Genomic DNA, 18,026 nt, shown 5'->3' with positions numbered 1-18,026 from the left:
AATTCATAACGAAAACACATTTCAAACTAGTTGATGTCAATAGTTATATTGACTTCAGAAGCGCCCACCACCGCCCCTGGTTGAAAAACATACCCTTTGGACAATTCAGGAGGATTAGGAAAAATTGCAGTACTGACAAAGACTTCAACAAAGAATGCGTAGTTCTTGAAAAAAGATTAAAAGACAAAGGTTTCCCAACTAACCTCATAAAAGGTGCACGATCAAAAGCTTCAGAGCTAACTCAAATGTCCTGTTTGAACCCCTCCATTAAGAATTCCAAATTGGGTACCAATAGCTCTAATCTCAACTTTATCACTACTTACAACAGAGGCAATAAAATAATCAGGAACATTCTCTCCAAGCATTGGCACATCCTTAAAAATGATCCGTACCTAAAAGACACATTATTATGTAAACCTAATATCACTTTCAGACGGTCCCTAACCCTCAAAAATATTTTGGCTCCTAGCAGAGTAAGAAAACATCCTATACCTCATACAGACTTCCTTTCCAACATCAAAGGGTCATATAAATGTGGGCACTCACGTTGCCTGTGCTGCAATTCCATCAGCCATAAAAAACTTGATTACACATCCACAGTTACCAACGAAACCTTCACTATACAAACTCTCCTAAATTGTGGCAGCTCTTATGTTATTTACTTATTAGAATGCCCTTGCCATTTGCAATATATTGGTAGAACCACTCAATGTCTAAGAACCAGAGTTAACAACCATCGGTTTAATGTAAACAACGGTTACCTCAAGCATAGCATTTCCCGTCATTTCCTCCAAATGCATGACTGCCAATTCAATAAAATCAAAATCACACCAATAGAACATATCAATATTGATGTCCCAAACAGATTCAGCAAGTTAAAACAAAGAGAAAACTACTGGATCTTTAAAATGAATACACTTCACCCTTTGGGTCTAAATGACATTACAGAGTCATCTTTAGACTAATCGATCTGACTGTGTAATAAACCAGTAATAAAACATCGCTTAGACCTCTTTAGAATTGCAGCATTCCTTCATATCCCATCTCCAGATGGGCAATAATTATATATCACTTAATGTACGTTACGTGTGTTTTTTTCCTATATCAAACCAAAAATTCAATTCTCCTACAAAGAAATGCACAACGTGCCAATTGTAACAAAAACATATGTTCAAAAAATACGGGTATGGACAATCGTACCGCCGTTATCCTCACCCACTACAACTGATCAACGTTTCCTCCAAACAAACGTCTACAAGTGACAAATGAATTTATTAATCAAAGCCTCTGGATCTAATCCACATTTGATATTGATTTTCACTCACCCTCTGTCCGATCTCCATATTTCAGTTCGGTTCGGCAGAGTCACCGCCGGTCCCGTCTGAGCATTTCATCCGTCCTTCGCGCAATGCGGTTCACCATGCGTTCCATTTCATTTTGGAGCACCTCGGCTTCCGTAACTCCTCTGGTTCCCGAGGCAACGTGTAAACATTGTAAATAACATACAGTATTACTTCCCAAACACTACATGCAAACCCATTAATAAAATCACGTCTACTTACCCCTATCTCCCGATGGCATTAACTAATGTCTCTAGTAATTAAATGATACCGGTCTTATATACATTGCACATGATTTTAACTCACTCCATTCCAAAATCAATCCTTGATAGGACGTATAGTCTTTTATTATTTACACCTTTTTAATCGCCCCCTATGTATTCATTATAACCTTTACTCATATTATAATATATTAGATCGTACAATTTGAACTTGGACCTGCTGATGTTTTTTCGCGGTTTTTTACCTAATTGCCTAATCTGAACTGGCCCTATATAAACATGTGTCTTTTTTTCTGTAACCCTATGCCTGATGAAAGCGCCAGTTCGGCGCTGAAACGCGTTGCGATTAAACAGTTTTTATAAACTCTTAACTTGACCTCAGGATATTTACCTTGTCCACAGCAAGCAGCAGCGCCGTTATAGATCCTATTGTTTCTACCTGCATCTCTCGTGCATCACCAGTACAGAGCACTGCTCCAAATGCATGGAGCCAACAAGGAGTTCAAAAACAGGGGTATGCTGTGTAAAATAACCATTAGCAAGAGGAGTGGAGTCGATACCCACTACCGGGACAGGTTTAGGCAAATCAATCAATGGCATAGCTAGAGACATAGCAAATTTCACAGACAAAATATTAGCAGAAGACCCTGAATCCATGAAGGCACTGCCAGTAGCAGACCTACCACCAAAAGAGACCCGAAAGGGAAGCAAGATTTTATTAGGTTTCATCTTTACGGGAAATACCTCTGCGCCAAAGTGACCTCCCCGATAATCACTTAGTTCTTCCGGCTGCTTATTCTTACGCCCACGACAGTTGTTCACTTGATGCTTGTCATCCCCACAGTAGAAGCAGAGACGATTCTTCCTGCGGAACTCTCTACGTTGTTGGGGGGGACACGGAGGCCCCGAGTTGCATAGGTTCATCCGAGTTTTCCGTGGAAGAATGAAGCAACGGAACCTCGGGAGCCATCATGGGGGAGTCAGAGGGGAAGGCACAAAAACGTTCAAGTCGTCGTTCCCTGAGACGTCAGTCAAGTCGTACCGCTAAAGCCATAACCTGATCTAGGGAGTCAGCAGAGGGATAGCTAACTAGCAGGTCTCCTAACAGACCCAATCTAAACTGGCACCTCAAGGCAGGGTCATTCCACCGAGAAGCTACACACCACTTCCTAAAGTCAGAACACTACTCCTCTACAGGTCTCTTACCCTGACGTAAGGTCACCAGCTGACTCTCGGCAAAGGCAGTCTTGTCAGTCTCGTCATAAATGAGCCCGAGAGCAGAAAAGAAAAGATCAACGGAGGAAAGTTCAGGGGCATCAGGAGCCAAGGAGAAGGCCCATTCTTGGGGCCCGTCCTGGAGCCGGGACATAATTATACCCACCCGCTGGCTCTCAGAACCTGAGGAGTGGGGCTTTAAGCGAAAATAGAGTCTACAACTCTCCCGAAAGGACAAAAAAGTCTTCCGGTCCCCTGAGAACCGGTCAGGCAACTTGAGGTGGGGTTCAAGAGGTGAGGTGGGGGGCACTACCAGGGAAGCATCACGCAGATTGTCCCTCTGAGCCAGGGCCTGGACCTGTAGGGAGAGGCCCTGCATCTGCTGAGCCAGGGTCTCAAGAGGGTCCATAGATGTGTCAGGGACCAGAGTAGACTAGGTATATGGGCCTGTGATTATGTAATGAAAAGGTAGGGAAACAGACAGGTGAGCCCTAATCTACCCGCCACTCAGTCCCTGCCTACTTGCAACGACCCGTCCTAAGCGACGGGGTACAACTGGGCGATGGTCCCTACGCTCAGTATGTGCAAGACAGACAAAACACACAGGGGTACACAGAAGCTAGGGAAACGGGGCAGTTGCCCATGGAGACACCGTGAGCAACAAGAGTGGTGAACGAGCCGAGTCAAACCAGGAGTGAGCGAGGTACAAAACGCTGAGCAGGAGAGTGGTCAGAAAGCCAAGGTCAATAACAAGCAGAGGATCAGTAGTACAAGCAGCAGCAGCAAGCCAGGAAACAAGCATAGAAGAATCACAGGCAAAGGAGGAACAGGAAAGACAAGTATAAATAGACAGCTGGCGGGAACTAGCTTTGTCTGGCCAGGCTGTGATAGGCTCTCCCACTCCTAAGCCTGCCATCCTGAGTGGTGGAAGATGGAGTCAGTCTCACAGACATAGGATCAGGTGCAGACTGATTGCCCACGGGCGTCGACACAGAACCTATGTCTGGCAAATCCTTTACACTCTGGTTCACATCCCCTACAGCTGCTGCCTCTGGTATTCCACTGCCTCAATGTAAAAGGACAAGCTTGTTTCCGTAAAGGACCAAGTCTCAGCTCCACGACTGCACAGACCATCAGTGTCTAGGTCTAGCAACTCACGCGGTTCACCTGCTCTCTCTTTAAATGGCGCCAAACCTCTTCCTTTTATGGGCTCTCCTCTGCCCCCTCCTGTAAACGTGGTTGCGCAGCGTATCAGCATCACCACGATCCATCTTCTGCTAACACCAGGCTCTTCCTGGGCCTAGCCAGTCCTCCATAGCTCCCTTTTCACTTTTCCCTCAGAAGCATCTCACTCCTTTATACAAAAACAGCACGGTGAATACAAATCGCCACAGGGCATTATGGCCAGCCCTCACTGAACCTGTCCAAATTATATATATATATATATATATATATATATATATATATATATATATATATATATATATACACTAGCGTTCAAAAGTTTAGGGTCACTAAGAAATTTCCTTATTTTTGCAAGAAAAGCACAGTTTTTTTCAATGAAGATAACATTAAATTAATCAGAAATACACTCTATACATTGTTAATGTGCTAAATGACTATTCTAGCTGCAAACATCTGGTTTTGAATGCAATATCTACATAGGTGTATAGAGGCCCATTTCCAGCAACCATCACTCCAGTGTTCTAATGGTACATTGTGTTTGCTAACTGTGTTAGAAGGCTAATGGATGATTAGAAAACACTTGAAAACCCTTGTGCAATTATGTTAGCACCGCTGTAAACCGTTTTGCTGTTTAGAGGAGCTATAAAACTGACCTTCCTTTGAGCTAGTTGAGAATCTGGAGCATTACATTTGTGGGTTCGATTAAACTCTCAAAATGGCTAGAAAAAGAGAGCTTTCATGTGAAACTCGACAGTCTATTCTTGTTCTTAGAAATGAAGGCTATTCCATGCGAGACATTGCCAAGAAGCTGAAGATTTCCTACAACGGTGTGTACTACTTCCTTCAGAGGACAGCCCACACAGGCTCTAACCAGAGTAGAAAGAGAAGTGGGAGGCCCCGCTGCACAACTCAGCAACAAGACAAGTACATTAGAGTCTCTAGTTTGAGAAATAGACGCCTCACAGGTCCTCAACTGGCAGCTTCATTAAATATTACCCGCAAAACGCCAGTGTCAACGTCTACAGTGAAGAGGCGACTCCGGGATGCTAACCTTCAGGGCAGAGTGGCAAATAAAAAGCCATATCTGAGACAGGCTAATAAACGGAAAAGATTCATATGGGCAAAAGCACACAGACATTGGACAGAGGAAGATTGGAAAAAAGTGTCATGGACAGACTAATCGAAGTTTGAGGTGTTTGGATCACACAGAAGAACATTTATGAGACGCAGCACAACTGAAAAGATGCAGGAAGAATGCCTGACGCCATCTGTCAGGCATGGTGGAGGTAATGTGATGGTCTGGGGTTGCTTTGGTGCTGGTAAAGTGGGAGATTTGTACAAGGTAAAAGGTAGAGATGAGCGAACCGGGACAACCGAACCCGGTTTCGGTCCGAACTTCCGGAAAAGTTCGGTTCGCAGCGAATCCGAACTTCACCGGGTTCGGCCGAACCCGTTTTGACCGAACCCGGTCAAAAACATTATACAAATCGGCAGCCACTTATCTCTATCAATCACTGATAGAGAAAAGAGGCTGCTGATTAAAAATAAAATAAAAAGCATTTCATACGTACCCGGTCGTTGTCTTGCGGACGAGTCCCTCTTCTTCCTCCAGTCCGACCTTTTCTGACGCGGCAGCCTGTGATTGGCTGCAGAGGCCTCTGCAGCCTGTGATTGGCTGCAGAGGCCGCGGCAGCCTGTGATTGGCTGCAGCGCTCACATGGGCTGCATCGTCATCAAGGAATGTCGGGCCGGATGTCGAGAGGGACGCGTCACCAAGGCAACGGCCAACAGACCGGACTGGAGGAAGCAGGGAGTTCCCGGTAAGTATGAACGTCTTTTTTTTTACAGGTACTGTGATCGGTAGTCACTGTCCAGGGTACTGAAACAGTTACTGCCGATCAGTTAACTCTTTCAGCACCCTGGACAGTGACTATTTAGGGTATGTGCACACACACTAATTACGTCCGTAATTGACGGACGTATTTCGGCCGCAAGTACCGGACCGAACACAGTGCAGGGAGCCGGGCTCCTAGCATCATAGTTATGTACGATGCTAGGAGTCCCTGCCTCTCTGCAGGACAACTGTCCCGTACTGTAATCATGTTTTCAGTACGGGACAGTAGTTCCACGGAGAGGCAGGGACTCCTAGCATCGTACATAAGGGTATGTTCACACGGCCTATTTACGGACGTAATTCGGGCGTTTTTGCCCCGAATTACGTCTGAAAATAGCGCCTCAATAGCGCTGACAAACATCTGCCCATTGAAAGCAATGGGCAGACGTTTGTCTGTTCACACGAGGCGTATATTTACGCGCCGCTGTCAAATGACGGCGCATAACTAGACGCCAGCGTCAAAGAAGTGACCTGTCACTTCTTTGGCCGTAATTGGAGCCGTTATTCATTGACTCCAATGAATAGCAGCGCTAATTACGCCCGTAATTGACGCGACGTTCAAGCGCCTGCACATGCCGGTACGGCTGAAATTACGGGGATGTTTTCAGGCTGAAACATCCCCGTAATTTCAGCCGTAACGGACGCCCTCGTGTGAACATACCCTAAATATGATGCTAGGAACCCGGCTCCCTGCAGTGTGTTCGGTCCGGTACTTGCGGCCGAAATACGTCCGTCAATTACGGACGTAATTAGTGTGTGTGCACATACCCTTACTGACGTCGCCTAGCAACGCTGCCGTAATGACGGGTGCACACATGTAGCCACCCGTCATTACGGGGCCTCATGCACACGACCATAAAAACACCCGTTATCACGGGTCGTAATTACGACCCGAAATAGCGGGCCCATAGACTTCTGTTAGCCACGGGTACCTTCCCGTTTTCTCACGGGAAGGTGCCCGTGCCGTTAAAAAGATAGAACATGTTCTATTTTTTAATTTTACGGGCCGTGCTCGTAATTACGACTCGTAACTACGAGCACGGCCGGCCGGCCACGGGCAGCCGGCCGCTTTTGCGAACCGTGCTGTCATTATAATTATAGCAGCACGGCCCGTAAAATAGAAAAATAGAACATGTTCTATTTTTTTAACGGCACGGGCACCTTCCTGTGAGAAAACGGAAAGGTACCCGTGGGTAACAGAAGTCTATGAGCCCGTTATTACGGGTCGTAATTACGACCCGCAATAACGGGTGTTTTTACGGTCGTGTGCATAATGGGAGCACGGCTCGGAAAAACGAACGGCTGCCCGTGCTCATCTCCTGAAATACTCTGTGCTGCCTTAAACTCTGTGGACAGGTCAGGATCCTGTTTCTTTTAAATGCTGCTAGGGAACCCGCTCGATCCACTATATAAGGCTACGCTACAGTGCAGCATTTAAAAGAAACAGGATCCTGACCTGTCCACAGAGTTTAAGGCAGCACAGAGTATTTCAGGAGATGAGCGTGCAGATTCAGTGCTGCTGTGAACTCTGCTCTTACCATTACGTAGCTCTCAGTCTGTTACCTCTCCTCCACTCCTGTCCTCAAGAACACCTTCACATGATTGGCAAGTCACCACGTAATGGTAAGAGCAGAGTTCACAGCAGCACAGAGTATTTCAGGAGATGAGCGTGCGGATCTTGTGCGTGGTGGTGACTTGCCAATCATGTGAACGTGTTATAGAGGACAGGAGTGGAGGAGATGTAACAGACTGAGCTACGTAATGGTAAGAACAGAGTTCACAGCAGCACAGAGTATTTCAGGAGAGGAGCGTGCAGATTCAGTGCTGCTGTGAACTCTGCTCTTACCATTACGTAGCTCAGTCTGTTACCTCTCCTCCACTCCTGTCCTCAATAACACCTTCACATGATTGGCAAGTCACCACCCCGCACAAGATCCGCACGCTCATCTCCTGAAATACTCTGTGCTGCTGTGAACTCTGCTCTTACCATTACGTGGTGACTTGCCAATCATGTGAAGGTGTTCTTGAGGACAGGAGTGGAGGAGAGGTAACAGACTGAGAGCTACGTAATGGTAAGAGCAGAGTTCACAGCAGCACTGAATCTGCACGCTCATCTCCTGAAATACTCTGTGCTGCCTTAAACTCTATGGACAGGTCAGGATCCTGTTTCTTTTAAATGCTGCACTGTAGCGCAGCCTTATATAGTGGATCGAGCGGGTTCCCCAGCAGCATTTAAAAGAAACCGTGTTTGTGTATGTGTGTGTTTGTGTATATATGTGTGTTTGGGTATGTGACTTTGTCTGTTTTTGTTTTTATATGTGTGTTTGTGTATATGTGTGTGTGTGTGTGTGTATATATGGGTGTGTTTGTGTATATGTGTTTGTGTATATATGGGTGTATTTGTGTATATGTTTGTGTGTAGATGTTTGTGTGTGTTTTTGTATGTGTGTGTGTTTGTGTATATATGGGTGTGTGTTTGTGTGTATATATGGGTGTGTTTGTGTATATGTGTTTGTGTATATGTGTTCATGTATGTGTGTGTATAACTGTGTGTGTGTGTGTTTGGATATGTGTGTTTTTGTTTGTATATGTGTGAGTTTGTGTATATGTGTGTGTGTTTGTCTGTTTATGTGTGTGTGTATATCTTGTTGTGTTTGTGTATATATGTGTGTGTCTGTGTATGGTTGTTTGTGTGTGCGTGCGTGTATATATGTGTGTAGGTGAGTAGAAGTATTGTTATTGTTCACATTGATAACTGTTTTTTTATGTTGTTGCAGATTTTGATGTACCGATTGGACTACATCTTCGATTCGTTGGACTACTGCGTAGATCTACGTTTTTTCAAATTTTAATAAAATGGTTAACGAGGGTTTTGTTGGGGATTTCTTATTTCAATAAAAAAGAATTGTCTTTGTGTTTTTTTTTTAAACTTTATTAGTGCCTAGATAATGGCAGTTGGCTGATTGACAGCGTCCATTATTAAGGCGGTACTTAGTGTTAGCCGGTGCAGAGGCTAGCACTAACCACCCATTATTACCCCGGTACCCACCACCACCAGGGGTGCCGGGAAGAGCTTGGTACGATCCAGTACCCGACCATCTGTTGTGATGGTCGGGTACTGGGGCGGCCGTAGGCTGGTATTATGAGGCTGGGAAGGGCCAAAATCAGTGGACCTTCCCACCCTTGTAATGCTAGGCTGCTGCTGCTGTGTTGTATCGGGCTGGTTATAAAAATGGGGGGGACCCCCACGTCGTTTTTTTTTTTGAATTTAACAAATTTAGCAATAGACGGGTCCCCGACATTTTTAATAACCAGCCATATACAAGGCCGCAGCAGTCTGGCATTACATTGGTGGGAAGGGCCACTGGTTTTGTCCATTCCCAGGCTAATAACACTGTGTTGTATGTGGCTGGTTATGATAAATTGGGTGGAACCCCATGTCTTTTTAAAAAAAAAAATTTAAATAAATAAATAATTAAAAAAAATGACGTGGGGTCCCCCCCACTTTTATAACCAGCCAGATACAACACAGCAGCAGCAGCCTAGCATTACAAGGGTGGGAAGGTCCACTGTTTTTGGCCCTTCCCAGCCTCATAATACCAGCCTGCGGCCGCCCCAGAGCCCGACCATCACAACAGATGGTCGGGTACTGGATCGTACCTGGCTCTTCCCGGCACCCCTGGTGGTGGTGGGTACCGGGGTAATAATGGTGGTTAGTGTTAGCCTCTGCACCGGCTAACACTAAGCCTCGCCTTAGTAATGGATGTTGTCACTCAGACAGCGGCCATTACTAAAGTGGTAGTAATAAAATTTGAAAATAAAAAGACAAAGATATAGATAAAATATTTTATTGAAATAAAGCACCCCCAACACAACCCTCATTAACCATTTTATTGTAGAAAAAAAAACGTCATCTAAGTAGTCCTCGAAACCGACGTAGTCCAAACACCAAACCTGTGAAAAAAAAAAATTTAATAAAACATGTCGTAGGCTTAGATTCAGTTTAATGTGTGATACTGACTGTTATACCATGTATAGAAGCCTGCCGTGAAGTTGACTTAGATACAGGGCGCCAGCAGACAGTATCATACATGGCCATACAGACATATATACAAACAAACATACATGCAAACATACATACATACATACATATATACAAACATACATACAAGCATGCACATATATACATGCAAATATACATACATGCAAACATACACACATATATACATGCAAACTATCATACATACATGCATACACACACACACATGAAAACATACATACATACAAACAAACATGCAAAGATGCAAAGATACATACATACATATATACAAGCATGCACAAATATACATGCAAACATAAATACATGCAAACATAATTACATACATGCACATATATATAAACATACATGCAAACATACATGCAAAAATAAAAACATGCAAACATACATACATGCACATATATACATACATACATGACAACATACATACAAACATACATGCAAACATACATGCAAACATACATGCAAACATACATACACACATGCAAACATATATACATGCAAATATACATACAAACATGCACATGTATACATACATGTCAACATACATGCAAACATACATGCACATATATACATACATACATACATGACAACATACATACATGCAAATATATACATGCAAATATACATACATACATACACACATGCACATATATACATACATGCCAACATACATGCACATATATACATACATGACAACATACATACATACATACATACATACATACATGACAACATACATACATATATACACACATGCAAATATACATACAAACATGCATACATACATACATGCAAACATACATTCATGCAAACACACATACATGCAAACATACATACATTCATGCAAACATACATACATACATACAAATATACATACACACATGCACATATATACATACATACATACATGACAACATACATGCAAAAATACATACATGCAAACATACACACATACATGCAAATATATACATGCAAATATACATACAAACATGCACATATATACATGCATGCCAACATACATGCACAGATATACATACATACATACATACATGACAACATACATACATGACAACATACATACCAACATACATACATGCCAAAAAAAAATAATAATACGTTCATACTTACTTTCCTCCTGTCCGGCCTCCAGCGATGACGTTTCATCCATGTCGCCGCTGCAGCCTGTGATTGGCTGCAGAGGCGGTCACGTGGGATGAAGCGTCATCCTGACGTGCGTGACCGCCACTACAGCCTGTGATTGGCTGCAGCGGCGAAAGGGATGAAACGTCATCGCTGGAGGCCGGACAGGAGGAAAGTAAGTACGAACGTATAATTTTTATTTTTTTATTACATTTATTGTATTTTCCGCGCGCCGAGCATGTACTGTCAAGGTTGCTGAAAGAGTTAGTGCAGCCCATTAACTCTATCAGCACCCCGGACAGTAGCATGCTCGGCGCACAGACGTGACAGGTTCGGTCAGAACTAGTTCGGTCCGAACCGAACTTTTTTGTGAAATTCGGCGAACTAGCCGAACCGAACTTTTGATAAGTTCGCTCATCTCTAGTAAAAGGGATTTTGAATAAGGAAAGCTATCACTCCATTTTGCAACGCCATGCCATACCCTGTGGACAGCGCTTGATTGGAGCCAATTTCATCCTACAACAGGACAATGACCCAAAGCACACCTCCAAATTATGCAAGAACTATTTAGGGAAGAAGCAGGCAGCTGGTATTCCATCTGTAATGGAGTGGCGAGCGCAGTCACCAGATCTCAACCCCATAGAGCTGTTGTGGGAGCAGCTTGACCGTATGGTACGCAAGAAGTGCCCATCAAGCCAATCCAACTTGTGGGAGGGGCTTCTGGAAGCATGGGGTGAAATTTCTCCCACTTACCTCAGCAAATTAACAGCTAGAATGCCAAAGGTCTGCAATGCTGTAATTGCTGCAAATGGAGCATTCTTTGACGAAAGCAAAGTTTGAAGGAGAAAATTATAATTTGAAATAAAAATCATTATTTCTAACCTTGTCAATGTCTTGACTATATTTTCTAGTCATTTTGCAACTCATTTGATAAATATAAGTGTGAGTTTGCATGGAAAACACAAAATTGTCTGGGTGACCCCAAACTTTTGAACGGTAGTGTATATATATACATATATATATATATATATATATATATATATATATATATATATATATATATATATGTGTGTGTATGTATGTAAATACACAGTGCAACACCACAACATATATAAATGGCCCAAACCAATAAACACAATATTTGACTAAAGTGTTGCAGTATTCTTGAAGTGAAAGGCAAGCAAACAAAAAGGTCACAAGAACAGTCCATAGGTTCTAAATTGGGTAGGGTTATTTAGTTCCCTGTCCTTACAAATCTGCAGCACTATTCTTGCCATCAAAAACACTAGATACGTGATGTTTCCCAGTATAAGTCATCGGGGTTCGTCAGGATCGTCACAATCCATTTGAAAATTGATATCTCATGGCTCCAGTATGAAGTCTACAGGACATGTCCTAAGTGGTACCATATTGTATGGGATCCTCCACGTCTTAACATCCTGTATACACCCCATGGTTTCACCTTCTATTAGGTGTTCCCTGTATACACCCCATGATTTTACATTCTATTAGGTGTTCCCTGTATACACCCCATGTGTAAAGGATCTGCCAGGCACAGCTTCGGGGTTAACTCCCAGAACTAATCAGTCAGCACCTGAGAATACATCCCTGAGACTGACTCCTGCTTCCACCATTCAGGCTGGCAGGCTTAAGAGTGGGAGAGCCTATCTTAACCTGGCCAGACTCAGCTAGCTCCCGCCCTCGGTCTATTTAAGCCTGCCCTTCCTGTCCCTCGGTGCTTGTGATTCTTTCCTTGTGGTTTCCTGGCCCAGCTACAGCTCCTGCTATTTTTGATCCTGCTCCATACAGACCCTGGCTTACCGACTACTCTTCTGCTTTTCGTTTTGTACCTCGCACACTCCTGGCTTGACTCGGCTCGTTCACCACTCTGGTTGCTCACGATGTTGCCGTGGGCAACTGCCCCTTTTCCTTGCTTGTGTTCCTTTGTATGTTTGTCGTGTTTGTCGTGCACTTACTGAGCGCAGGGACCGCCGCCCAGTTGTACCCCGTCGCCTAGGGCGGGTCGTTGGAAGTAGGCAGGGACAGAGTGGCGGGTAGATTAGGGCTCACTTGTCCGTCTCCCAGGTTCAGGCTGTGGCGGAATGGGTCCAACCTGCCTTCCTGAAGGCGTTACAGTGTTTTTTGGGGTTCGCTAATTATTACAGGAGATTTATTGCTAACTTCTCGGTCATCGCTAAGCCCCTTACGGACCTCACTCGCAAAGGTGCAGATCTCCTCCACTGGCCTCCTGAGGCTGTCCAGGCTTTTGAGGTCCTTAAGAAGTGCTTTGTCTCGGCCCCGGTGCTGGTTCAGCCCAACCAAATGGAGCCATTTATCGTGGAAGTTGATGCATCTGAGGTGGGAGTGGGGGCTGTCTTGTCCCAGGGTACCAGGTCCCTCACCCATCTCCGCCCCTGTGCCTACTTCTCCAGGAAGTTTTCGCCAATTGAAAGTAACTATGATATTGGTAACCGCGAACTCTTAGCCATTAAATGGGCATTTGAAGAGTGGCGCCACTTCCTGGAGGGGGCTAGGCACCAGGTAACGGTCCTTACCGACCACAAGAATCTGGTTTTCCTAGAATCTGCCCGGAGGCTAAACCCGAGACAAGCTCGATGGGCGTTATTTTTTACCAGATTCAATTTTTTGGTTACCTATAGGGCTGGCTCTAAAAATATTAAGGCTGATGCACTGTCGCGTAGCTTCATTGCCAGCCCTCCTTCGGAGGAAGATCCTGCTTGTATTTTGCCTCCAGGTATAATCATTTCCTCGATCGATTCTGATTTAGTCTCTGATATTGCTGCTGATCAAGGTGCAGCTCCCGGGAACCTTCCTGAGAACAAGCTGTTTGTTCCCCTGCAATTCCGGCTAAGGGTACTTAGGGAAAATCATGACTCTGCACTATCTGGCCATCCAGGCATCCTGGGTACCAAACACCTCATTACCAGAAATTATTGGTGGCCTGGGTTGCCTAAAGACGTTAAGGCCTACGTCGCCGCTTGTGAGGTTTGTGCTAGGTCCAAGACTCCCAGGTCCCGACCAGCGGGCTTACTGCGTTCGTTGCCCATTCCCCAGAGACCTTGGACACATATCTCCATGGATTTTATCACCGATTTGCCTCCATCCCAAGGCAAGTCGGTGGTGTGGGTGGTGGTGGACCGCTTCAGTAAGATGTGCCACTTTGTGCCCCTCAAGAAACTACCCAACGCCAAAACGTTGGCTACCTTGTTTGTCAAACACATCCTGCGTCTCCATGGGGTCCCTGTCAATAATGTTTCGGACAGAGGGGTACAATTTGTTTCATTGTTTTGGAGAGCCTTCTGTATGAAGTTGGGGATTGATCTGTCCTTCTCCTCTGCCTTCCATCCTGAAACCAATGGCCAAACGGAGAGGACTAATCAATCTCTAGAACAATACTTAAGGTGTTTTGTCTCTGACTGTCAATTTGATTGGGTCTCTTTCATTCACCTAGCCGAATTTTCCCTTAATAACCGGGTCAGTAACTCGTCAGAGGTCTCTCCTTTTTTTTTGTAATTTTGGGTTTAATCCACGGTTCTCCTCCGTTTCACCTGGTAGTTCCAACAATCCCGAGGTAGAGGTCGTTCATCGGGAACTGTGCACAGTCTGGGCCCAGGTTCAGAAAAACCTAGAGGTGTCCCAGAGCGTACAAAAAACTCAGGCTGATAAAAAACGTTCTGCTAACCCCCTGTTTATGGTCGGGGATCTGGTGTGGTAGTCGTCTAGGAACTTGCGTCTCAAGGTTCCGTCCAAGAAGTTTGCTCCCCGGTTTATTGGGCCGTATAAGGTCATTGAGGTCCTCAATCCTGTCTCCTTCCGGCTGGAGTTACCCCCGTCTTTTCGGATACACGACGTGTTTCATGCCTCCCTCCTCAAACGCTGCTCCCCGTCCTTGGCTCCCTCGAGGAGACCTCCTGTTCCCGTCCTCGCCCCCTCAGGGTGGTGGAATTCGAGGTGGCCAGGATTGTGGACAGCAAGATGGTCCAAGGCTCCCTCCAGTACCTGGTCCATTGGAGAGGATACGGGCCTGAGGAGAGGACTTGGGTACCCGCCCGGGATGTTCACACTGGGGTATTGGTCAGGAGGTTCCACCTGCGTTTCCCCATTAAGCCAGGTCCACTTAGAAAGGGTCCGGTGGCCCCTCATAAAAGGGGGGGTACTGTAAAGGATCTGCCAGGCACAGCTTCGGGGTTAACACCCATAGATAATCAGTCAGCACCTGAGAATACATCCCTGAGACTGACTCCTGCTTCCACCATTCAGGCTGGCAGGCTTAGGAGTGGGAGAGCCTATCGTAACCTGGCCAGACTCAGCTAGCTCCCGCCCTCGGTCTATTTAAGCCTGCCCTTCCTGTCCCTCGGTGCTTGTGATTCTTTCCTTGTGGTTTCCTGGCCCAGCTACAGCTCCTGCTATTTTTGATCCTGCTCCATACAGACCCTGGCTTACCGACTACTCTTCTGCTTTTCGTTTTGTACCTCGCACACTCCTGGCTTGACTCGGCTCGTTCACCACTCTGGTTGCTCACGGTGTTGCCGTGGGCAACTGCCCCTTTTCCTTGCTTGTGTTCCTTTGTATGTTTGTCGTGTTTGTCGTGCACTTACTGAGCGCAGGGACCGCCGCCCAGTTGTACCCCGTCGCCTAGGGCGGGTCGTTGGAAGTAGGCAGGGACAGAGTGGCGGGTAGATTAGGGCTCACTTGTCCGTCTCCCTACCCCCTGCCATTACACCATGATTTTACCGTCTATTAGGTGTTCCCTGTATACACGCCATGATTTTACCTTCTATTAGGTGTTCCCTGTATACACCCCATGATTTTACCTTCTATCAGGTGTTCCGTGTTGACAGAACAGGGTCAGTTGAGGGGGCAGCACAGTTGTATCAGGATATTTTACTTCAACTCTTCGCATTTATTTTGTATTTTATCGAACTGTTTGTTGTTTTTGCTAGATTTTGCACTTTTTACACTTTGATACCGTCTGCAGCCGAGAACTCAATGGACTTATGACCTTTTGCAATCATATTATGTATGGGTAGGGCGAGATTAGTGAGTTTCAAAAGGAATGTAAAATGGAAGCACAATACAAATAGATAAAAGGTGAGCTGAGTTTTTCTCAACACGAGACACAATATTTGTATTGTATTATTAATGTTATTAATTAATAATAATTATTTTTATGGAATGATACAGAAAACGAACACTCCAGGCAAAACTGATGCAGGGCCTGGCTATAATAACAGTGATAATAATTTGGTGGTAGACTATGTACTTCAGCACTTTATGCTATCATTATACATAAAGATCTATATTACATAGAGTAGAGACATCCCAATTCCAGGTTCGTCTCGTCTCCATCTCAATGAGTGATGAGAACCGGCAGAGTCTGAGGCTTTAATTGAAGCTCCTTTGCCCCAAATCTGCAAAATCTGCAAAATCTGGAACAGGCCCCCTCCTACCATGTTGGTCTTAGGCCCCCTCAGGCATCAGGGTCTAAATGTGACAACTACCTCTGCACCGCCTTTGGTCTCATCAGGTCCTGCAATGTTAGCAGTGGAGTTAAGGATGGAGGCACTAAGACCTCGTATTGGGTAGGAGTGTGGTGGTGTCAAGCAGCACCTGAAAGGGGCTTGATTTATATCTTTGCTATGCTAAAGTACATGACAGCTAATAGATGGAGGTCCCAATCCATGTCCAGTGACTTAGACTTTAGATTCAGTGTAAGGACATTACTGTGTACACCAAAGATAAGGACCAGTGTATGTTGTACAGAAGGTGGAGGGCGGATTGACTAGTACAACAGATCTATTGCCTGCCCGACCACTTAAACTTTTTGAGATGAGATACTATTGTCAACCCAAAGAATTCTACAACAGAAATGTCTCAGCTGATGAAACCAAATGAATCTGTTCAAAAAGGGGAGAGGTCATGCTAATGAGCCCCACAACTGTCGTTTCTGGGAGGTTTTATGGGGCTTCCCAAGCAGATTAAAATGCCCCACTATGGAGTTTCAAATGTTGCGTGGTTTGTTAATTTCTTACCTTATGGGCAAAATGGGAGGCCTCTTGGGGCTGATCAGAATCAGTTGAAAATCTGTTGATCATGAGATTACTTGAATATTCCTGTGAGCAGTAACTGGTCTAATTCTCCTTACAGCAAACATCATGTTCCTCTGCTATTTGGTGAGAGGGCATCTGGGAAAAGAACATGGGGATTTGTTGGATGTGATAATTTTTGTTATCTTGTGCATTGTTAGGTGTAGCTAGGGGAGGGCTGGCGGGTGCTGAGTTCCAAGGTAGGGGGGTTCACCAGCAGGCCCCTCTGACTCTTCCAGGGTATTTAGATACAGGGCTATAACAGGAAACTAAATCTTTGCCATGGGTGATGGAACGCCTCGCTACAGCTCTGTGTTATAATACATATAGTTTGTGATCTTCTCAACCTGAAGGGGTTCACATAGACAGTTATCACAATGAGCAGAATAAACAGCTATAAAACACAATTAGCACTGCTACATCTGTAAAAAGATGAGATGAGGTTTTTATTTGGGCAATTGTAAAGAAGAATGTAGTAGTTTTCGTATTCCATGTACATGACTTTTACTTTATTTCATGCACTTATATTCTTGTATCACTTGTTGTTTGTGCTGGATTTTACTCTTTTCTTTAAAGGGCATGAAAGTGAGAGTTTAGCAGGAACCTGTACTGTCTGCCAAAGAGACAGAAGGGTGGAGACTAGTTAGATGAGTTTTCACGCAAAGTGACAAGAGGTGAACCGAGTTCTTCTTCCATAGGTGCGGTGTCAGGAATAATTCATATAAATTATTAAGGAGCTTGGTAAATATTTGCAATGCTTGTCTTGTACGGATCGTGAGTGACGTGAGGTTTTCCTTCTTCATTCATGTCAAAAGTTACATTTAGAATGCTGCTGAATTCCTCTTACCAGGAACAGTGCATTGT

This window comes from Rhinoderma darwinii, chromosome 4, assembly GCF_050947455.1.
Source record: "Rhinoderma darwinii isolate aRhiDar2 chromosome 4, aRhiDar2.hap1, whole genome shotgun sequence".
Lineage (NCBI taxonomy): Eukaryota > Metazoa > Chordata > Amphibia > Anura > Rhinodermatidae > Rhinoderma > Rhinoderma darwinii.
Note: the sequence above shows the minus strand (reverse complement) of the source record.